Source organism: Mus caroli, chromosome 10, assembly GCF_900094665.2.
Source record: "Mus caroli chromosome 10, CAROLI_EIJ_v1.1, whole genome shotgun sequence".
NCBI classification, from domain to species: Eukaryota; Metazoa; Chordata; class Mammalia; order Rodentia; family Muridae; genus Mus; species Mus caroli.
This window is the reverse complement of record NC_034579.1, coordinates 3,605,061-3,629,734: the sequence shown is the minus strand read 5'-3', so window position 1 is coordinate 3,629,734 and position 24,674 is coordinate 3,605,061. Positions and strand designations below refer to the sequence as shown.

The window sequence follows — 24,674 nt, the reverse complement described above, 5'->3', positions numbered from 1 at the left end:
GCCAGCCTGGTCTACAAAGTGAGTTCCAGGACAGCCAGGGCAGCACAGAGAAACCCTGTCTCAAAAAAAAAAAAAAAAAAAAAAAAAAAAAAAAAAAAAAATAAGGCTGCTATGAACATAGTGGAGCATGTGTCCTTCTTACCTTGCTAGCTTTTAAAATGGTGAAAAAAATCCCCTAAAGTTTATTTCCTCAATAAAATTTTGCTTATATATAGAAATATAATTTCAATTTTGTATCTTTTTAAATCTCAGGACATTCCAAATCCAAAGATGACTTCTGAGAGCTTTGTATAGATGTGTTATAATTTTCTGAATGTGTTAAGAGCAACGTCAAAGTTCTTCCTGAGGAACAGTCTTCTCTTTAATTCTTTTTCTTTTTCTTACGTTATTGCATTGGCTCAGATCTCTAGCAAACTTACAGGAGGAGTAATGGAATAAGATGCCTTGGTTTTGTTTCCAATTCTAGGTATGTATTTAACAAGTTACCATACATGTGAGGTTAGTTGTAACCTGTTTGGTATATGAGTCTTTATAAGGCAAAATTTCTTCCTATTGCTTACATGCCTGGACATGTTTTGTTTGCTGGGTATTAATCATGACTGTGTTGTGAATTTCTGGCAAGTAAACATTTATAGCTGATGACCCAATCATGTTGATTCCTTCCATTTTTTTACTTGTCACTACAGTGATTTATTTAAAAAATGTTAAGCATGAAATACATTCTACATAGTCATAATATAATGTTTTCTATGTATTCCGGAATTCTATTTGTCAATAGTTTGTCAAGAATTTTGAACCATATGAATTATAAATACTTATAGTTTATTTTTCTTCTTATAGTGCTGAGTCAGGTTTTGGTATCAAGGTCTTATTGTCTGCATTTTTAAAAATTTAAGATTATTTCTTTTACCTCCTGATCCAGATTTTTTTTGTAAGCTTGCTTCAGTGTATTTGATGTTCATTATGTTTTTATATATGTATGTACATGGTCCTGTGAATGTGAATGTGTGTGTGTCTGTGTGTGTGTGTGTATGTGTAGGCCAGGTACTGTTCCTCATGCTATGGTCCATGGTTTGAGATATTGCATCTCTTCAGTCAGGCTAAATTGGATGGATAGTGACCCCTGAAGCTGGGATTACAAGCACCTGCCACTATGTCCACTTGTTTTCCATGGGTTTAGGAAGCTGAGCCCAGGTCCTTAAGCACTTTAATTAGACTGAACCAACCCCTCTGCCTCGATGCTCATCATATTCTATTTCTCCAAAGACCAAGAAGGAAATTTGGACATTCACCTAAGTAATTTCCTGGAGTGTCAATATATAATTTACAAGTACAAATACTTTGCAGCATCTATAGATTTTATTTATTCACAAAGTGCAATTCCATGCCTTACTCTAAAGCCAATGTAGACACTTAGGGTGTCAGAACAATTGTCTACAAGTATCACTTATCTGTGTACCTAAGTTGTGGTTGAGAGATACGGTATAGCCTAAGACCTGACTTACTGAGACATCATCAACAAGAACTTTTCACATTACATCATAAATTAGGATGTCCTCCAGCTAAGCACCCGAGCATCTACTGTCAGTGTGACAGTTAACAGTCTTAAGAGAATGTGTCAGTTCTCAGATGCATTAGAATCTTTATTGTAGCTGAGGGTTTTTTTTTCTTTTTTGATTTTTTTGATAGTTTTATTAGGTATTTCCTTTATTTACATTTCAAATGTTATCCCCTTTCCTGGTTTCTCTTCCAAAAACCCTTTATCCCACCCCCCCACCCCCCTTGCTCACCAACCCACCTACTCCCACTTCCCTGTCCTGGCCTTCCCCTACACTAGGCCATCAAGCTTTCTCAGGACCAAGGGCCTCTCCTCCCATTGATGTCTGACAAGGCCAACCTCTGCTACATATGTGGCTGGATACACGGGTCCCTCTATGTGTACTCTTTGGCTGGTGTTTAGTCCCTGGGAGCTCTGGGGAGTCTGGTTGATGATATTGTTGTTCCTCCTATGGGGCTGCAAACCCCTTCATGTGGCTGAGTTTCTAAGGATCCTTGAAGACAAAGCTTTTCTTCAGGGCTGTTGAGGCCAATTTTATCTTATCTTCTTTATTTTCTCTAGTGCCCTCTTCTCCAGAGACTAATGAGCTATGCAGTGGCTAAAAGGAAGGTAAACAGCAAACATGAAAGAAAATAGCTAGGTTTTCAAATTAGACACAGATTGGAAAAATGTGTTTCAAAATCCATTGAAAACACTCATTTCTTGAATTTCCATTTCTTTGATGCACACAGATTTTGGTCAGCTTCTAGTTTTCACTCTTTCTTACTTCCTTTTGTTATGGCTTAGACAACCACATATGAATAAAGATGAGGAATCAGATTTGAATATTGAAACTCAGAACAAGAGAACTGAAAGTCAGCTCAAACCAATTTATTCTGAATTAGTGTTGTGAAAGGCATATTTCCCTGTGTAAACTATATATCCTATTTGTGCTAAAAGAAATTGCATGAACCAAAAACACCATTAGCCTCTTCTATTAGGAGAGAGTTAAGACAAATATTTACATTCTGATTTGAACTTTTGGAGACTAAGGAATGATGATAGGACCTGTAAAAGCAGAGAATTTTCTTTCTTGAGGGTCCATGCCTGAGCTACCTGTGGAGTGTGGATCAGACCCAAAGCCAACTGCTTTGCCAACCAGCATCGAGAGTGGCCCAGTTCACCCTTGCTGAGCCTGAAGTGTCATTCCCCAAAGCCAGCTATTGCTTTTTGAGGCTGTTTGAGATATACATATGCTATTCTGTCCCTTTGTATCCCAGCCTGGCTTTGTGCTCCTCACACACTGATACAAATAAGACTTGGAGCATGCTATGGTGAAGCTTGGGAAGTAATCCCTCTGATGACCAGAGAGAAGCCTGGAGCTAATGGATAGGAACTGAGGAGAAGGGGGACCAGGAGAAGCAAGTTCTCTTTCCTTTTTATAGAAAATGCTTCAGAATGAGAGTGGAGACAATGTTTTTGCACAAATAAATTCAAAGAATGTTTAGTTGGCACATTTTTTTGAGTCATTAGATGAGAAAGAGACAGAGGTGATGTTAAATCCTGTCAAATATGAAATGTTATGGACCCCAAGTATGTGCGTAAATATTTAACTAGGGAAACAGTCACATGCAGGCTTTTTGGGAGGAACCTGGGAAACAGAAAGCCACAAATTATAGGTCTGAAATTTACCATGCACAGTTTGTGAGTTCAGCTAAGTAGAACCAAATGAGAAGACTGGAGGTTTTATAAATAGCTCATGATTTTGGGCAGAGGAGAAAAGGGGAAGGCTTAGGAAGGAAGTTAGTGTACCTCATTCCAGTTCCAGTCAGTAATTTGATTATAGGCAGAATACCAAGAGTGATGCGATGGGAATTTAGGCATACACTTACATTTCAGGTGGATACATCATGACCGTTGTAGGGAGAAATTGTGGGCATTATTATTTATCTTCAGTTAGAATCTAAAGCTAGTTAATGGGGCAAAGTTGGGTCTGTTGATTCATCCTGGAAAATTAAGGAGGTGACTTGTCTTATTCACACACACATGCACACACACATGTGTGCACACACGTGAACACACACATAGCACACACACAAGCACACATGCTTGTACACATACACATAAGTACACACTCACATGCATGCACGCGCACACACACACCACACTCACTGCTAACACTCTTGGTGTTGGACATGTTTATAGATTGCAGGTGGTGAGGTAGAATTTTGTTTATGGGTTGAATGGAGGGAAGAGCACGGGTGGCATCAAATGCCTTTTGTATGTAAACTATGTGCTGTTATGTGACACTCTGTAGCTGAAGGTGGAAATGAAGCAGATTGTGCCTTAGTCATCCCGGGCTTCTCTTCTGGAGGGGAAGAGTCAAATGCTCCATTTCGTTATTTTTATTTTCAAGTTTAATTTCAGGTTTATCCAAACAGTATCCTGTGATTATCTTCTGTACTCCACACTGCATCATCAAGCTATGGCCTTCATATAGTGACGTGGGTGAGCCATGCACATTGGTATTTTTATGGAACCCATATGGTCACCAAGAAGGATATTTCTCATTGTGCTCATTACAGTCACCTGTGTTACCTATTCCTCTTACCACAAGGGACCAGTGGTTTTTCCTCCATTCAGTAGTCCTGAAGGTCCCAGAGCCTTCTGCTGCTGTCATCTCAGGTGTCTGACTTTTTGGCTCACTATGTGTAAGGGCAACCTAAGTTCTCAGTTGCCTGTATTATCAATAGTCACTTCTTTCCATTTTTCACCGTGTTCCTTCATACAAATCTGTCACATTATCTCTTTCTCTTGATGGACATCTAGTGTCAGGGTATTTAAAATAACACAGGCCTGGATATATATATATATATATATATATATATATATATATATATATACACACACACACACACACACACACACATATATGTACATGTATATGTATGTATGTATGTATATGTGTATACATATATGTATATATGTATATGTGTATCTATATATATATTTTTTTAAGTTGAGAATCAACATCAACGATCACAATCCATAACTGTATGGGCTGTGATATGCATGAATAAAGGCAACATTCATTTGCTTAGTTTGCTTGATGTTTTTTCTTCCCCTCGCTCCCTCCCACCTTCCCTCCCTCCTTCCCTCCCTGGGTCTGAACCCAGGATATTTTATGTGTGTTAGGCAAATGCTTTACTACTGAGCTTCATGCCCCAATCCTTATCAACATATTTTATGTATTCTCCTTTTATTTGTGTACTTGCTGTGTCTCCAGAACAATTCTAAATACAGATGCTCAGTGGTAAGAGTGTATTCCCTGGTAGTGTTGCTAGCTCAGTGGGTGAAAGGCCAGTTTTGCACCATTCACTACGAAGTGGGATGGAGTTTTAGTGACGTTATTTTTCAGGAAGTTTCCCAGTCATAATTTTTTTGTGAGACTATTACGTTTTTATTTTATCACAAATGAGTGTTGAATTCTATTAAATGCTTCTTTTGCATCTACTGAGGTGATCCTAAAATTATTTTCTTGTTTTTCATCACTGGGCAAAATTGTATTAAATTTTTTTATAGGTTGAACCTGCATTCTGGAATATATTACCAGACATATCACAGGATTTAACTTGATGATATTAAAAGACTCTCTCTCTCTCTCTCTCTCTCTCTCTCTCTCTCTCTCTCTCTCTCTGTGTGTGTGTGTGTGTGTGTGTTTAGCATCTATTAGGGTTATTTGCTTATAGTATTATTTTCTCACAATTTCTCTCTTGATTTTGGTAACAGAGTTTCTTAGTTAACTTGTCACAGCTCAGAGTTATCTCAGGGAGTCTCATTTAGGGGATTGCCTTGATCAGATTAGCTTGTGATTATATCTCTGGGACATTTTCTTGACTGCTAACTGATGTTGGAGGAGAAGTCCACTGCGGGTGGTATCATCCTTAGGCAGGCATCCTGAACTGTGTAAGGAAGCTAGTTGCACACAGGATCAGGAGCAAGCTAGTCAGTAGCATTCCTCCACAGTGTCTGTATCAAATTTCTGCCCCATTTGAGCTGCAGCTCACGTGCATATCCATAAAATTGCTCTCAGTTCTCCAACAATATCTCTTGACACAAGTCTTTAAATTAGTCCAAATATTTCCATGCAGACACTCCCAATGGCAAGTTGTGAGGGACTGCCATCACAACTGTAGCAGGAGGAGACAGATTACAGAACAGGCTCCTCTAACCTAAAGGAAAGCCGTTCCAGAGGGCTGCAAGGATAGAAGATGTAGTTTGACTTTCTCACCGAGCTCAGGTAAAGCTGCTCTCAAGAGATGGAGAGGCACTAAGTTCATAATCCATGTTTTTCTTTATTTTTATTAATTACATTATTTAGAAGAAGCAGTGTCATAACAAGTATTGGCTTTCTTCCTCTTCTATGACATTAGGAAACTCTGCATGCACGGTGACTAGGTGCTTCCTAAGGGAGTTCCTTGTTTATTTGCACACAGTGGCATGAGAGCTGTGTCCACAGAAGCCACATTGCCACGTTTAATAGGCTGTCTCTACATTGCCAAGTCATTCATATGAAAACATGCAATACTGCAAACCAGACAATACATTAGACGTTACACTTATAACTCCTAACCTTTATGAGTGAAAGGCATTGGAAGGAATCTTCTCTCTCGCTGTCTTCTAGCAGAGCCTGCACCTCCGAACTGCTCAGCAGCTCATCCCTGTGTTCAGATGACATTCACCTCACAAGACACAAAGGCACAGCAAGCTTTATTAGTTCATGTGACTTTTTGAATGAAATAGCAATTAATACCTGGGTATAAATCTATATTTAAAACCTCCTTTAAAAATATTTATTTATATTTTACTTATTCACTTTACATCCCACTCACTGCCCCCTCCCATTCACTCCTTCTTACAATCCTTTTGCCTTTCCTCCTCCCCCTCTCCTCTGGGAATCCCTCCACCCTGGCACATTAAGTCCCTGCCAGGCTAGGCACATCTTTCACTGAGGCCGGACAAAGCAGCCCAGCTAGAAGAACACATGAACAGGCAACAGCTTTTGGAATTGCCCTGTCTCCAGTTGTTCCGGACCCACATGAAGACTAAGCTGCACATCTGGTACATATGTGCAGGGAGGCCTAGGTCCAGCCTATGTATGTTCTTTGTAAAACTCTTTCTTAATCAACTCTAAAACAGACAAATGAAAACAAAGGTAGGCTTTTTTGGAGAAGGGCCATATTCTTTCAGGACGTCTGAAATGGAGAAGAAACATGAATTGCCCTCTGTTCTCCAAGAAACTTCTATTAGTGGAGGGGAAAGAAGGTTTGCTTTCAGATAAGCTTGCAAATATAAACATGGATTAAACAGTAAATATTTAAAATTGAGCCTGCATTAATGTCTCTTGGGAAGGATTTAAGCAAATCCATCTCACCTTTTGGGTTCTTGTTCTGTTCTCATCTCTTTCCTCCTACACGCCTTCCTCCTAAAATGTGCAGGACAATTATTTTGAACCATGAACAACAGCCCATAGATGCCTTTTATCCTTCCATCAGTGTAATCCTTGTGGGCAGGATGTGTTTGCTTGCCTCTTGTTGCTATTATTTAATGAATAGTAGAAAATGCTGCTTGGGAAGGTAGCTCAATATGCAGTCTCACAGTGTGTCAACAAGAACCCCTGCTCTCCCTCCAAAGAGAGTCAGAGTTGGTGTGCTCTGAGCCAAGAAAAAGTGCTTGTAGTGTAGAAGATAGATTCAGTTTGTCCAGGACGATACATTCCACAGCAGAATACATAAATCAATGTATTTAGCAAGTGCATTGGTGGAGACATCAGGCAGGGGGTTACAGCAAACCAGGGAGAAGTCTTCAAGAGGTTTTTGATGCTGCCTGGTGACAGCCTTAGCTTTTGGGTTGTTAGAAATTAATATATTAATATATTAAGGTCTTACCTAATGGCAGGAAGGATGCTAGGTAAGATACAAAGGTGGGTGATTAATAGCTATTAAGACCTACTAGCTCAAGATGATTTTGGTTTTGGTAGGCAATACTCAGTTGTGTAATATCCCAGAAGGAAGTTCTAATCAACTAAGCAGGCGTGGCCTTTTCAGGCTGTCAGCTCAGAGCGCAGGAAAATAGCTTCACGCAGTCAGACATGCTTTTTAGTCTGCTTTGATGTGTGTTTGCAGCAGAGTGTGGTACAGGCTGTAGGGCATGGGTTCATTACCAGGGAGTGCATGCGCAGGCATCTGGAACCAGGACACCAGCCCTATTTTTTAGTTCCTTTAAAAGTAAATGATGGGTAAAATTGAAGTAAATGAGCCACCTCGGTGTCCTTTCTCTTAAAGTTATGCCATCAAAATTGCAGTGACTTAGCAGGTACAGAAGCAGTGTTAAGACGCCGGCATGTTGACAGTGACCGTGTGACAGCACAAGTCACTGCTGCTTTCAAGTTCCCAACAGGAATTAGAAAGACTTGCTAGTGCTGTTGGGTCTCCTTGACTTTGAGACAATGATAACAATGTTGAAGGTGGTCTAGGCATTTGGGTGCTGTGGAGTTATAAAGAGGAAAAGAAAAGATAAAACAAAAAAATAGGAAACAAATGATTAAGCCACTACTAAGGGGTCTAGTCTAATGCCAACTGGGTAAATTCATGGGAACAATGTGTGCCAGTCTTTAGAAACACTGTTTCATATTGCATATATTATGGTGTGGTATTAAATTGATTAATTTTGCTTTAGAGACGAAGAAGCTGAGATTTGGTGTGAATAGCAATTGTCCCAAAGTCTTTCAGATAGCTGGAGGCAGCAGGATCAGGAGTGTCCACAGTCCCTACTCCATATTGTGTGGTCAGAACCGAATGAGACAGATAAAGGGCAGACAAAAGAGGAAGTGGGGAGTGTGATTTTGTCTCTTCTTGAAAATGATGGTGTGACCCAGATTTCTGATGGAAATATCTAATGGCTGCAGACTGGATAGCTGTGAACATTTTAGTTACTGAACTCAGGAGATCTTATCTCAATGGAGGCTTGTTGTCAACCAAAAGCCAGCATAAGCTAGGGTCAGTGTCTAGACATTAGAGTAAGGTTTGCCTGGATATTTCCACAGGGAACCAAGTGTCATGGAGTCTTATTCATTGGGAAGTTATCTTTGTTACATTCATGGACATGTCATCAAGCCAGCAATTCAGCAAAACTGTCAACACACAAATAGAGATGTATTGACGACGGGGAACCACAAGCCATGCTTATTCCAAGCTAAAGCCCTCACGTGGAACTTGTTATGTATGGCCTTTGTCTCATCTACACATTGATGGGAAGGTAAAAGGGAGTCCTTGGTGGGATTACAGAAGTCAGTAAAAAAGCAAAAGGAAAGGTGTAGAAAACAAAGAAAAAGAAAAGGAAGGAAAGGAAGAGAAAAAAGATTTCAGAGATCTCAACATCAATTCAGACCAAGGGTGCCTCTTATACTATGTCCAAGCCAGTAAGTGGGGTTGTTCTTGTTAACTACAGCCATGTATAGAGGTGAACTTCAGGCTACTGACTGATCCTCTCAGGTAGAAGGTAAACAGTACTCTTATGACGCACACAGTTGTTCAGTGCTGACATGAAAATGTCATTGCTTACAGTGGTAGGAGACCAGCTATCTAGCAAACTCAGTGGTGCGTACTGACAAAGTCTCAACAACCTGCTGCATTATTTGTTAGCTATGGTCCTATTTCCTAACCACAGCTCTACTGGGATAGGAGAGTCAGTTTGGTATGAAGAAGACTGGGGGAAAAAAGCTGACTACTCCAAACCTCAGCCAGGGAAAGAGAGTCTGGGAGACAGTGTCCAGAGCTTGGCTTTGTATCTGAGAATTAGATGTAACAGAGAAGCAAGAGCCTTCAGGGTGATCTTCCCAGTGACTCGATCGCTTTGGGGAGTCTGTACTTTCTTTTCATCCTTGCCACTGCAGGTCCAATCAGGTCTTAGTACTTGGGATCTCAGATAAGATACTCTTGGAGAAGGTGGGCCTAGGCCACAGCTTCACGGGGTGCTGCTACTGTAAACACACTGCCTTTCTAACTCTCTACCAACGCATTCACAAAATGTATGGGTCTCTGGCCAGACCCAGAAGAAACCACTGTAATAACACCTAAATGCTATTCCAGTGTGTGTGTGTGTGTGTGTGTGTGTGTGTGTGTGGTAATCACACTGACAGCCTTTTGTTTCAGTTCCTTGTATTTCTGCCCTACTACAATTGTGCTAAAAGTGTCAGGATGTCTGATAAAAATACAAAAGAAGCCTGACACACAAAAGGAGGAAAAAAAATAGAAGGGGACTTAGATGATTTGCAGAACACAGAGAGGCATTTCAAAGGATATGCAGCTTCTTAGAGACATTTTAACACTGAGGCAAATAGGATTGTTTTTCTTCTGAGAACAGAAATGTTGAGCGAAGTTTTGCAGGGCCCTTCCATTTCCATGCCTTTTCAGAAGCTGCAAATGTAAGCCGGAGCCATAGAAGTTGATTGCCTGTGGGCTACACATAGCCTTTCATCACCAGAGGAGCTAGAACACTCCTGTGCCATATATATTCACTTTAGCTAAGGGGCCCTCAGTGATTTATAAGTAGGCAAAGCTGCCATTCCCTAGTCTGTCAGGTATAGATTTCAACTAGAGTGGCCAGCTGCCTATTAGGCCATCACTTAAATGATTTTGTGTGTCAGAAACCTAACTTCTTCTGTGCTCTTTATAATGAAAGGGACCTTACAGGCTCTTCAGCCCTTCCATGCATTTGGGAAAACCACAAATTATTTCATGGAAAACAGATGTCTAAAATATAACGGTCAAAATATAAAAGAACCCATGAGGCAATAGTATATGATGGTCAGTCAGTTCTAGCTATCAACTTGGCACAATCTAGAATGGCCTAGGATGAGTCTCATTGAGGGGTTATATAAATAACATTGGCACGTTGGCATGTCTGCGGGGGATGGTCTTGATTGCCCTGATGGATTTGGTAAGACACAGCCTTACCAAATGGGTGGAGCCATTTCTTTGTCTTGAACTGTCTAAGAGCAGATAGAGCAAGATAGCTGCGCACTGAGCATTTGTGCATTCATTTCTCTTCTCTGTTTTCTGTGGGTTTGACAGGACTGGCCGTTTCAAGTTCCTGCTGCCTTGGCTTCCTTGCACTGACTGCCTGTAACTTGGAATTGTGAGCTCAAACCAATCTCTCTTCCCTGGCTTACTCTATGCCAGGGATTTTATAGCTCAGAAAGAGAGATGCAGTTAGAGCAATGTGCTTCTTTATTAACATATCCAGCAGCATAAGCTGGGAGAAAGCCTCATATCTTCAGATAGCTGCATGTAACCAAATGGCAACAGAGGTTCCAGAATTGTAGTGGGGAAAAAATATGTATCAAGGTGCATGGCTTGTGGCCAGGATATACAGCTGAAGATGTTAAATTTCTGTTAAGAGATTAGTGACAGTGAAGATATATTCTTCATCCAAGTGTAGACCTCGATTCAGCTCACAGGTACTTTGGGGATAACTATGAACCCAATACTAAAGACCTCTGGAATATATTTATATATGAAAGATTATGAATATGGTTTATGTAAACTTTAAGCACATGTATGTGTATATATACATAAATATATGCATGTGACATACATAAATATACATAAATAAGTGCATGTATATATTTATGTGTATATAAAACCTTAAACATAGTTATGCATATTTGTTAATTTTCTCCTAGAAATTCCATCCATTCATTTATTTATAGTCTTAAAAGCACTTTGTAATTATTATATTTAATGTGTATGTAGGGGTGGTTGGGTAGGTATGGGTGGACACATGCCGTGGTGCCCCTGTGGAGGTTAGAGTGTACTTCTTGGGATCAGATCTCTCCTTTTACCTTCACATGGGTTCTGAGTTTATTAAACTTAGTTCATCAGGAGTCATAGTTAACCTTTTATATGATCTAATATTTATTCCAATAAAGACACTGGGGGTGGGAACTGAGGTAAAAAAACCTGCTAGCTCAGCGAGGTAATTTTATTCTCTGAACTATATACAAAATATCTACTTACAAGCCTGATTCTACAATTAAACTGCCAGCTCTTTAGAAATCTCTTTCAAGCCATGTCATTCCACCAAGCTAGTCTATCTTTCTCTTGAGTGCCTTCAAACCTAAGAGGGCTTCTTAGCTCTCTTTTCTAGAAGATGGTTCACCTGTGTCCTGCCAGCTGCTTCTCTGTTGTTTCTGAAAGCCCCAAAGAGAGAACCCTTATCATTTCCCTGGAGCTTTCTCCATGAAGGCTCTTCCAAGCCAAAGGGGAACCAAGAAAGAACCAAATGTCCAATTGCTATTAAAGAAGTCTCGAGCTCCTCCTCATACCCTCTGCAGGGTAAACCTGTCATGGTCATGATGGGGGATCCAAGCCAGGTCAGTAGGGGCCGAACCATTTCACCTTTACAGTGGGGCACCTCCAGGCCATCCAGCTGACTGCTTGGGTCATAGAGCAAAGACTGCAAAACCTCTCCCAAACAACTTGCCATAAGCAACGAACTTTCCATTCTTTAGCAATTCTTATCTATGGAGGCCTTTAGAGGCACTCCAAACAGCTTCTCTACAGGACACACCTAATTGCATCTGACAAATGTGAAGCCTTTCCAAGCTTGTATATTTTGCTCACAGTTAGGTTTTCTACATAAATAATCAAATATCCTGTAACAATCAGGTTTCATGGAAATAATATTTACCAGCTGAGCTGGCTCAACTGTATTCATTTATACTCTTGCTCATAGCCTGGCTTACTTAGGGAATGATTTGAGGCAGCTTCCAGAAATACTTTAGTCAGTATAAGAAAATTACAAGCAAGTGGAGAAAAAGCAACAGGTGAACATAAACGTGAGGAGACATTCTGAAATGAATTAATATGTGAAGTTTACATGGAATGGTTCTGTGCTTTTAATGAAATAAGATAGAATTCTGATTCTAGGTGAGCATGGTGGTGCACACCTTTAACCTCAGCACTTGGGAGCACAGGGCACATTTCTGAGGATCAAAAATGGGGCCCTACAGACAGACAAAGACAAGTGCTATAACCTGGAGCTACAGTTTAGCCTTAATGTTTATATTTGACGTAGTTGAGGAATATTTCCTGAGGCTTAGTGAGGCATCTTAACTAGTGATATTTTTATGTTTAACTTAGTTTTGTGTTTTGGACTTTGTTGGTGTTTCATTGTGTGGTAGTGAAATAAGCAGTCATTCTTTCATTGGAAGGAACAGGGAGCACCGCCCATGCCCAGTCTTTACCTTCCTTGCAACAGGCACAAAATACCTGACAAAATCAATGAAGAAATGGTTGATTTGGACTGATGGTTGGGGTCCATCATGGTTTGGAAGGCACAGTGATAGGAGCCCGAGACATCTGGTCATGTTGTGCCCACAGTCAGGGGAAGAGAAATGAGTGTTGAGCCTCTTTAATGCACTCTGGGATCTCAGCCTGTGGCAGGGTGATCTCCACATGCAGAGTGGGTCTACCTGCCTCCGTTAAGCCTGCTTGGAGACATCCTCACAGGTAGATGGCCTCGGACATTTTCTCCTGGGTGATTCTAAAGCAAACCGACAGGCTCAATTAACCATCATGGGAGAAACGCCTTCCACCCTGCAAAGGGTGTTTGGAAAGCCAAAGAAATGCTCACGAGTCGACACTGGCACTAGATGCTTAAAACTCTTACAGAAACTGGCCTTCATGTTGTAGAAACTGAGTCAACCAATGAATTTGATAAACCATTGAAGCACAACATTTGACTTTCAGGAAAAAAAAAAACTTAGAAAGCTCACAATTTTCAAAAGAGAGAAAAAGAGAAAAACAAGCAAAAAGAAGCCAGACTCCTTTGCCTCACTGAAAGCATGCTCCACAGACCAAGGGACAGTTGCTGATGTGGGGATGCCCACCTCTTGCTGGTTGTATTGGGCAGTGCAGCCTCCTTCAGCCTCATCTCCTGCTGTACTGGGGCAGGCAACCGATTAAAACAAAACAAAACCAAACAAACAGGGGCTGGAGAGATGGCTCAGTGGTTAAAAGCACTGACTGCCCTTCCAGAGGTCCTGGGTTCAATTCCCAGCAACCACATGGTGGCTCACAACCATCTGTAATGGCATCATATGCTCTCTTCTGGTGTGTCTGAAGACAGTGACAGTGTACTTACATATAAAAATCTTTAGAAAAACAAACAAAGTCACTCATGGAAAATTGGTTCAGGCTATGGGGTGAACAGCAGTGCCCACGTGAGCAGTCTGCAGTGGCATGCTGCATCTTTTATTCTGGGCATGCGCACCATATGTAATACTGGTATTAGTAAACATAGTAGGGTATCTTTCTCTGCTGCAAAAAGGGGATATAAACAGTTCTTGCTTTTTTAGAAAAAGAAGTGTTTTCCTTTTCTTTTGCCTTATTTGGGTGTGAGTCATTTTTAGCTGGGCATAGTCTTGTATGAATAAATAAAGTTGTCCTCTTGGTTTGGGAATATGAACATGACTCTACTGACTCTCGAGCAGCTTGCAACGCTCAAGTTAAGCTTCTGGCTTCAAATCATTTGAAAATATTAAGTTGTTCTTTATAAACCAACTGTAAAGGGCGTTTTAAAAAGGGAAATTTAGAAACGGTTAAGTCAAGGGGTGTGTATAGGAAAGCTCTTACTGTAGGGTGTTCCCTAAACTTTTGTCTTAGATGAAAATTTAATAGTTTTTTAAAACTGAGTTGGAGAGCCGGGTGCTTTGGTGCATGACTGCAATCCCAGTTGTTAGGAGACAGGAGGATTATAAGTTGGAGGCTTGGCTACTAAATGAGTTCAAGACCAACCTAGTCTACAAAGTGAGACTCTTTAAACAAGAACTCCCTCCCCCACTTTAAAAGTGAAAATCGAGTCATAGGACCCAAATCTTGTATTTTCTTATGAATAGTGGATTTTTAATTCAATTTCTTTCTTCTGTCACTTAGGTAGTTCTTTCCTTAAAAAAAATGTGGGACTGTTCACGAATGACATTCTTGAGATAGCTCATTCATCAAGCCTCAAAGTTATTACTGGTCTTACTTTCAAGAATATTTCTGGGTTTCTTGTATTGGTTTCCAAACACTGGAAATGAACATATGGACTTTCATCTTCCTCTGCACCATGGACCCTCCTGTCAACAGCTTGGGTAAGAATGGATTGCTCTGCCTATCATTATATCCCATAGGGTGCCACCCTAAGCCCCATGATTGCTGAGTGAGGCTCATACAGTGTCAGGTCTCTGCTTTGATGGAAGTATCCAGATGTGACTTGTCAAGCAGCTCAAGTACCAGCCATAAGCCCCACCCACTCAGCCATCTAAGACTAATCATTGGAGACACAAGTCTTATATACAGTCTAACCCTGCTTTGCTGCACATTTCCACAAGGTGTAGAAGAAGCAAAGACGGCCGTGCACAACGACAGAGCGGATGCTTGCAGATTTGAAGATAATGCTTTCTGTTCCATTTTATGAGGGCTTTTTCTTTCACTTTTAAGTTTACAACAATGCAAATATGTATTTGTAAATATCCAGACAACTTAATTTTCAGAAGTGAAAGAGATGCTTTTGTCACGGCAGAGTTAGGACAAGGTAAAGACAAGTCACGTGCAGTGATTGTCACGTATGGGTATAAATCTGTCTCCCTGCATTGCCTGGTGGGACAGGAGTCTGCCTCGTGAAGGTTCAAACACTTAAAAATGTACCAGGGTAGGCAAATGGGGAAGAGTAGAGGACAGAGTTACTCTATGATACGCTCGTGGCATCGTCTATATGCAACCCCTCCCTCTTTCCTATGCGTGCTCTCAGGCTCTCAGGCTCCCTTGGCTTCATCACATCCCTTCCCAGAGCCCTAAGTCATGGCTGCTGGCTTTCCTGTCATTGTCATCAAGTGCCACATATATTTAGGTCAGAATAACTGAAGAACTTTTTTTTTGTTTTATTGATTTTTTTTCTCTCCTGATTGTTGGTACATGGCACTCAAGAATCTCTACCCTGAGTGAATCTAGAGCTACAGCTATTCAAACACATGAGAAGGAGCTAAAGAACAGAGCAGCCAAACTGTGCAGTGTTTGTAGCTCCTTGTCTTCTTCACCCTCTCTTCACTTGGCGGCCCTCTCCTGTGCTTCCTTACTGGCTAGCTGGCTGGTCAGTCCAACAATAATGTTCCTTTCTTTCCTTTCTCTCATGAGTTTCTTTGTTCTTAACAAATACATGCAGCGAATTCACAGAGTGGTAAGCTGTATCTTCATATAGTGATTATTTAGAAATCTATCACTCCGAATAGCGGCAAGGAAGAACACCTTTGTCATGACTTGCTAGACTGCAGTAAAGACAAGCAGTTGCTAAACATGGGTATAAGTAAGGTTGCTTCTTGGGGATAGAGAATATTTGATGAAAGCTGGGCCAGATCAGAAAGTTCAGGGACTCAGAGGCATGGCCAGGTACATGGCATGGGGTCTGAGAGACCTGAGAAGAAGGGCTAGATATCCCTGCCCTGTAGTTTAGACATGCCCACATGTGACTGATGAATTAAAGACCCCTATGGAAGTTGGTGTTGGAAGCAGAGCCAAGGGACCCTGGCCACAGAGAAAGCAAGCACAGAAGTCTGGCAGCCTGGGAAGAGGCAGGGGCTCCTCGTGCAGAGGTCACTCGCCCATATTCTCCTCTGTTTTCTTCTCTAGAGGCAAAGGGAGAGTATGCCTCACTGTACAAAATTGTCCAAATAATCATCAGAAAGGATGCGCGCGCGCGCGCGTGTGTGTGTACACATATGTATATGCATGTGTGCATAGGAGTGCATGTGCATGTAGGTGTATGAAGAAGGTTGGGGACCACATGAATAGTCATTCATGAGTAGTGGAGTGGTAACATATCCAGCATTCAGCATTGTAGTATACACACGTGATTTGATCACCAGAACAAACACTTTGCTATTATTTCTGTTACTACTGCTGTTCTTGTAAGATTTCTTTAGTCTAGATGTGTGTGTGTGTATTTGTGTATATTTGTGAGTTTGCATGAACATATGTGTAGGGACCAGAGATCAACCTTGGGTTGATCATTCTTAAGGAATCTTCCACCTTGTTTTTTTGAGACAGGGTTTCTCTTTGTCCTGGAATTCCTAAGTAGACTAGACTAGAGAGCCAGGAATCCCCAGAGATCCAACAGACCCTGTCTGCTCAGATCTAGAATTACAAACATACATCATCAAGCCTTGCATCCCCCCTCCCTGCTGTGTTTTCTAAGCTCATACCCTTATGCTTATTTGCAAAGTAAATACTTTCCTGACTGAATCATCTTCCTGTTCCCACCTCCCCCTTTTTCTATTTATCTTCTACTTAATTTCAATTTGATTTTACATAAGACAATAAAATGGATTTGTTCCCATTTTGTGTTTAGAAAGAAAAAACTATTTTTCAGGCTACGTTTGAATGAGGTTAAATGACACCTGAAGGCTTTAAACTTGAGAAAAGTGTTAAAGGTAATTGTATCTTAAAGTTGTATTTTTTATTGAACAAAACCAAGCAAAACTTGGGAAGATATATATATATATATATATATATATATATATACACACACACATACACACACACATACATGTCTATATATATATATATAATTTAGAAAGATTATGAGAATAATTAATACTCCTTGAGGAGGTTAATATATTATTGGAAGTAGTAATTTTAAGTTTTAAACTCATGTTCAAAGATAAAATTGAACTAATTTTTAAAAGACATCAGTCTTCATTTCTTAGGAAATCACAGTGATTAACTGCAGGCAGCCTTTCATTATCTGAAGATAATAGGAGTATTTTGGGGGTTGGAGGGAAAGGAAGAATGACGTATATCCTAGCAAGGACTTCACATTTGAAACATCTCCCACCTATCTCTCTTGGAGCAATTTATATATTCAAGGCATAACCCCTACTGCAGCTTCTTTTACTGTTTTTGGCTTAAAATCTAATTCAAATGGAGGGCTAGAATGTTTTTCTTAGAATTTGAACAAAGAATTTTTTCTTTTAATGGAGTGCATAATATGCCAGTTCTAGAGAAAATCCTGTTCTATGGAAAGAACTCTGAATATTGAAAAGGCAGTTCAGTTCCTTCCTTGGATGTATTTCAGGGCCCTGTCCTGACAACTATATGAAATCGGACACTGGACAAGGACAGTAATGTCACACTCATTACTTGGGCCTTTTAAATTGCTCTTTCACTTTGAAATGAGATATTGAATTTGCCGAGCCTTAAGGAAATTGCACATTGGTGAGAGACTAAATGGATCCTTGTTTGCCATGTCAACAGAGGCTTTCTGGAGATGGTAACATAATTTTCATCAGTGAAAAAGAACACCCATTTTCTTCAAGAGCTTTCCAAACTCAGAACAAAGGAGACAACATTCTGCGTCTAGTCTCACCCACACAGCAACCATAGTCTGTCCTTCCTGGAGGTGGCCAGGACCCTAGTGGTCCAGGATGGGATCCTCCTGGTGTTCTGCCTGGCTGGACTGTCTGTCTAGAGACACATACTATTGACTGTGACTCAGGTCACAGGTATGTCTTTCCAAACCTTCCCTGACTAGGTCCTGAACTAAACAGAAGAATCATAAGGAACAAAGTCCAAGGAGAAGAAGAAAAATGATTTAGTTTAGCATGCTAAGACATTCTTGTAGAGTTGCTGGCATTTATCTTGAAATGCTGTTCCTTCTGTTTGGGGAAGGAAGAAGAAGTGACATGAAGTCATTCCAGGGAAGAAGTGGAGATGTGAGATTTTATGTGCATCAAATGCAAAGACAAGAACATGAAGAGAAGCTGATAACTGAGCAGTTGATCCAGATAATATGCATCTTATAACAGCGTCTCTAGTTTAACCATGATCATTTCAAAAAGCAGGTAGAAGCTGTTCAGCTAAAGGATGTTGTCATGCTGCTCTGCAATTTAACACCATGAAATGAGAGCTTCGAAACGCAACCTTTGCACAATGGAGAGAGGAGGAAAAATGCTTTAAATTTACCTTGCATGAAAATAGAAAGTTTCTTGCTTTAGGGTGATAGGTATGTCATGTCTATATTTAAATTTTGGCCCCAGAAGCAGTTTTACATTTATGGATGTGCATAAATTTCCATTCAAACAGAAGAGATCATTTAAAAATACCCACCTCCGTCGGACGGCAGTGCAAATCAAGCACACTTATCCATGTCAAAAGACTTTTATTAATTAGAAGCAGACACTGTTTTACTTAAAGGAGGACATTATTTTAATGCAACTGTGACTGAAACAAAATACACAGTGTGTTGTATAATTTTAAAATGTATATAAAGAAGGTAAATATCGTAACCCATGAGTCCAAACATTTGATCTAGGTCTAATTGTGAGGAGACATTTAGACAAATCTAGCCGGTGGGATAAAGCAACCTAAACCAAAAAGATATTGAAGACCTGGGATGGCACAATTGATGCTACAATAGGCATGCTTTCTATACTGAAAGATTCAGTCAGAAAGAGAATTGCACTTGTGTAGGATGGGGAACTTTCTTGTTCTTATTTCTTAAGCAAGACAGTGTAGTATCTTATTATGAAGCACTCATGTTGCATTATCTATAGTACCCAGAGGTCTAAAGCACCCTGGGAAGGTGTTATATGCTTCATTCTACGTAAGACCTGGGAACATCCTTGTCTGTGGTATCCACAGGCTTCTGCAAGTAACCCCCTGGTAGATATTGGAGATATACCACATATAAAGTATGGATTGATCTTTGATTGGAGCCCGGATTTAAGATGAAATGCAACAAATTCTCTAGATCAGAAACGACATTACTGATACAATTAGGGAAATTAGAATTGTATAGTTTTTTTTAAAAAGAAGAATAATGTATATTCTATACAAATATGTAGGTTAGACAATGAGTGGATCATTATTACTAATTTGAAACATTTTCCCCACTGGCAAGATTCGAGGAAAATGGATGGAAGTTCTAAACTCAAGGACACCTCTTTTCTTTTTAAACAATGTGCATGAGTGTTTTTGCCACCATGTATGTAAATATACCATGTGATTCCTGCTATCTTTGGAGACCAGGAGGAGGCAGTAGATTCCCTGGAATTAGAGCTATAGAAGGTTGTCAGCTACCATGTGGGTGCAGGGAACTGAACCAGGATCTTCCTTAAGAAGAGCAAGGACTTGTAGCTGCTAAGTCATCTATCTGCCCCATGTGCACATTTTCAGAGCATGTAAAAGTAGAGACATGCCTGAGTCTGAGTGCAAGGGTGAGAACACACTTTTCATTGTAGCACTGAACACTTAGCTTTGGGGATCTGAGATTTCACCCCAGCTCACCACCACTCACATTTTCTTTCAGAGGAGATGATACTAGACAGCTAGTTCTCTGGGCGAGGCCCTTGGCCATTCCCCACTGACCAACCTAACTCTCTTGTTGCCTGTTCTCAGGTTGATATGCACAATTCTGATGTCCTCATAAGTAGTTGAAAATCTAATAACATTCTTTATTATATTGTCTCGTATAGCTCAGCAGCAGCAGACCTGGAGTGAGGAGCTTCCTAACATTTTGGTATGCCATCAAAAACTCTCTGAAGAGAGCTAGCTCTTCCTTTGAGTGACATTTATTACCTGAAAAGCCCACTCAGTACTTTGTTATTCTAACTGATGAGCCAAATCAGAATAAAGTGAGCATGCCTGTTCCCAGGCTAATATGAAGAGGAGCGATAGATAAAAGCATTGGCAGATTTACAATTCTATTCTACCTTTGCATTTCACCAGAAATGGATTCTGAGCAGTGATTATTTTACAAGGGACAAATTGTTTATTTATTTATGGGTTAACATTTTTGGGCTAATTATTTTATTATCCCCTCAGTCTGAGTAGAGCTTATACTGTAACCGGCTAAGCACTCTAGGATCATATCATGAGACTATTCAATTTTGGGAATAGCTGTGGGTTTAGATGCCCACATCCAAGTTGGATGTCCTATAAATGAGTATTTATTATTATAAATTTATTAATAATTAAGATGAAATGAAACACATAACAATAAAACACATAACAATAACAATTTAAAAGATGTTTCTATATTTAAAATTTAACCCTAATGATATAGGTATACATATTTTTGCTTTCCTCTGACTTTTGATTTATAAAATGACTTAAGAAAGATTATATATTTTAGCTCTCAGATGTGCCATACAACACCTTATTGGTTTACTTATCTTTAGAAAGATGAATCATAACTCTAAGCTTGCAGGGAAAGGCAAGGGATATATTACTTCAGAGTGTAATATCTCTGTGGATAAAGTTAAAGTTGTTTGTGGTAATTGTTCAGAATATATAAGTCAATTAATTTAATACACTTAATTCTTCGGAGAGCCAGGAAATGGTAAAATTCAGGAGTCTCTCAAGTACGTAGTTTCTACCGTTTCCAATTTCATGGTCTACTACGTTTGAAGCAACACATTATCTTTTTAGTGGAGATCTCCTTTTAGTTCATAGTAACTAAAGGCTGGGGTGGGGCTGGGTGCAGGTGTCCAAATCAGTGATGTGAAAGTCAATGTTGGTGCATAGCTCAGGCTTTCAAATGTCTTCAAATATATATTCTTATGTTTTGGCATGCGTATAAGAGACAGGCATTTAATAGACATTTATTGTATGTGTATGTGTTTGTGTGGGTGTCATGTACACGTAGGTGCCTGTGGAGGCCAGAAGAGGGCATCAGATCCCTGGGAACTGAAGTTACAAGTAGTTGTCTGTGCAGTTGTGTGCTAGGAGCTGAACCTGAGTCCCCTGTAAGAGCATGAGTTAGCTTAACTATTGAGACACTCCTGTAGCCCCATTTGAATTATTTTTGATGAAATAGTTAATAGAATTTAGATTTTTGCCTTCTTTGGTACAGAATGCCTTATTATAAAATTGGATGTTGTGTTGAGTAATTTAAATAATACCATTTATATTTATACTTTCACTGATGTTTTACTAACTGGTTTCCTATTGATGAAAATGAGACATTTAACTATCTTCAAAAGTCAAGTACTTTTTCTAGAAGAATCTTTAGGTGAGGGCCATCTCCATTATGAAAAACACCTAGGTAGAGCCAGAATCATTATCAAAGAAAGGCGTGCCACAAGTGGAACCTTTGCTGATTGGAAAACTGGATTAGACAGGCTCTGAAATCCCTTGTTACACAATGCCTTCTGATAATGTAAAGTAGCAACTCCCATCAATGACCAAACTAGGTGATTTAATTTTTAAAAGAATTGTCAAAATGCTTATCTTGAAGAGAAATCAGACTGTAGATCAGCTGTGGGTTGAGACCCCTTTGAGGTCAAACAACTCTTTCACAGGGGTTACATATCAGATATCCTGTATATCAGATATTTAAATTATGATTCATAACAGTATAAAAATTACAGTTATGAAATAGCAGTGAAAATTATTTTATGGTCTGGGTCACCACAGCATGAGGAACTGTATTAAAGGATTGCAGCACTGGGAAGGTTGAGAACTGCTGCTCTAGACATTGATGGCTGGGATTGAATCTTTTCTGGGACATATCAGCTGTGCAATCTTGGTCTTTGGAAGTTAACCTTTACATGACTAATTTTTTTCCTCAAAAATATTATTATTGTTGCAAGGGAAAGGAATATGCCAAGACAAGTGTATAGAGGTCAGGCAACTTCTTTCTTTTTCATGGGACACGGTACGATGTGGCTAGTGCCCCTTACGGCTGGAAGAGGGATTAATGAATTAGTACAATTTAGAAGAATGCCTGGCATATAACAGAGTGCTTATCAGAAGGGGGAAGATGATGTCTTACAGGCTTTTGTGCATTTAATACCAAGTCCCACAGGTTTCTGACCTTTCAAAGTAAAGTGACCTTTGTGTTGAGTTTTGTACACTCCGTACAGTTGTCTCATATCGTCACGGGCTATTCTGGTTCCCTATGAAGCTGACACAAAGGCACCACACAGACTCCTCTCTGTTTCCCACTCATTTCTCACATGAGCCTATCGCTTGGTGGTCGCTCTTGGTATCGCTGCTTCTGATTCTCATCTGCCTCTCATTGCCTTCCCAGGATGTTCCGCACACATTGAAATACCTCTGGATTACAATGTATGAAATATTGCTTTAAATATATATATAATTTTAACTGATTGGTTCCAAGAGGAGTTGAGGCAGCCACTAAGCTTATGAAATGCCTTTAAACTGATGCAAAAAATATTGTAGTGCTGGGCGGTGGTGGCGCATGCCTTTAATCCCAGGACTTGGGAGGCAGAGGCAGGAGGATTTCTGAGTTCGAGGCCAGCCTGGTCTACAGAGTGAGTTCCAGGACAGCCAGGGCTACACAGAGAAACCCTGTCTCGAAAAACAAACAAACAAAAAAATTCTAGCGATTTTCATCCTTAGGGGAGGTCAGTAAGCCACAGTGAAGGAGGCTTGCCCAGTCCCGTGTAGCGGGAGCCAACGACTCATATTCAGTTCTCACTCACATGTGTCTACATTTTTCAGCCCACGGCTATTTTTGAGTCCTTCCCAGGATTCTTAAGCATAAAATACCTGTCTAATTATTTTGACATATTCCTGCTGGGCAGTGAAAATTGTGAGTTTATGCGAGGATGCAATTATGAACACAGGGTTATATTTTTCTTATCCTGTCTTTCTTGTTGTGTCTGTCAGTGTTACGTTCTAAGACCTACTTGATTTGACTTATGTTACCAAGTGATTTAGGGCACCACTGGACTTTTTCCAGAATTGAGTGTGTGGTGCCAAGTCTCATTCCTTTCATAGAGAAGCAACTTGGATTCCAAGGTTTCTTAATCTATTTAAAAATAAAATCTCTGTGTTAAAATCTTGTGTGCTGGCGATAAAGGGATAGATGACCACATATGGCTTTTTTTCTTGAATATATTTTTTTTCCACAAAATATGACATTATGAACAGGAATGAGACATCTGGGTTACAAAGCAAGGATAGACAAGCTAGAGGCACAGAAACTGTTCCTCAAAAATAGAACCCGCAATCTGTTTAGGTTATCTATAGGTCAGATTAACGTTTTTCTAGTGAACAAAAGCTTTTCCTTCCCATATTTGAGCTTAAAAATAGGAAAATAGCTTTCTAAGGGTAGAATCCATTGATGAGGTGTTCATTATAAATCTCAAAATCTTTTGAAATTATTTATACAAATGAGTAGGGCATTTTTGTTATTAGATATTTTCTTTATTTATATTTCAAATGCTATCCTGAAAGTTCCCTGTACCCTCCCCCCACCCTTCTCCCCTACCCACCCACTCCTGCTTCTTGACCCTTCTTCCCCTGTACTGGGGCATATAAAGTTTGCAAGACCAAGGGGCCTCTCTTCCCAATGATGGCCAACTATGCCATCTTCTGTAACATATGCAGCTAGAGACACAAGCTCGGGGGGGGGGTGTACTGGTTAGTTCATATTGTTGTTCCACCTGTAGGGTTGCAGACCCCTTCAGCTCCCTGGGTACTTTCTCTAGCTCCTCCATTGGGGGCCCTGTGTTTCATCCAATAGTTGACTGTGAGCATCCAATCTGTATTTGCCAGGCACTGGCATAGCCTCACATGAGACAGCTATATCAGGGTCCTTTCAGGGAAATCTTGTTGGCATATGCAATAGTGTCTGGGTTTGGTGGCTGATTATGGGATGGATCTCCAGGTGGGGTAGTCTCTGGATAGTCTATCCTTTCCTCTTAGCTACAAATTTTGTCTCTGTAGCTCTTCAATAGGTATTTTGTTCCCTATTCTAAGGAGGAATGAAGTATCCACACATTGGTCTTCCTTCTGGATTTTCTTGTGCTTTGCAAATTGTATCTTGGGTATTCTAAGTTTCTGGGCTAATATCCACTTATCAGTGAGTGCATATCAACTGACTTCTTTTGTGACTGGGTTACCGCAATCAGGATGATATCCTCCAGATACATCCATTTGCCCAAAAATTTCATAAATTCATTGTTTTTAATAGCCGAGTAGTACTCCATTGTGTAAATGAACACATTTTCTGTATCCATTCCTCTGTTGAGGGACATCTGGGTTCTTTCCAGCTTCTGGCTATTATA

The 24,674-nt window shown here is 40.1% G+C and overlaps 1 protein-coding gene across 4 annotated transcripts in view; it reads left to right on the top strand.

Annotated features, from left to right (window-relative positions):
- The window catches only part of Ipcef1 (interaction protein for cytohesin exchange factors 1), a 158,885-nt gene that overhangs the window by 12,918 nt on the left and 121,293 nt on the right, over positions 1–24,674 (top strand). Inside the window, exon 1 of one of the 4 annotated variants that reach the window (XM_021174272.1) lies at positions 20,112–20,155. The exons of the other annotated variants lie outside the window; for them this stretch is intronic. The gene's annotated coding sequence lies outside the window, so the exon portion shown is untranslated. Of the gene's footprint in view, positions 1–20,111; positions 20,156–24,674 lie in introns of those variants that run through there. 4 annotated transcript variants of the gene reach the window in all.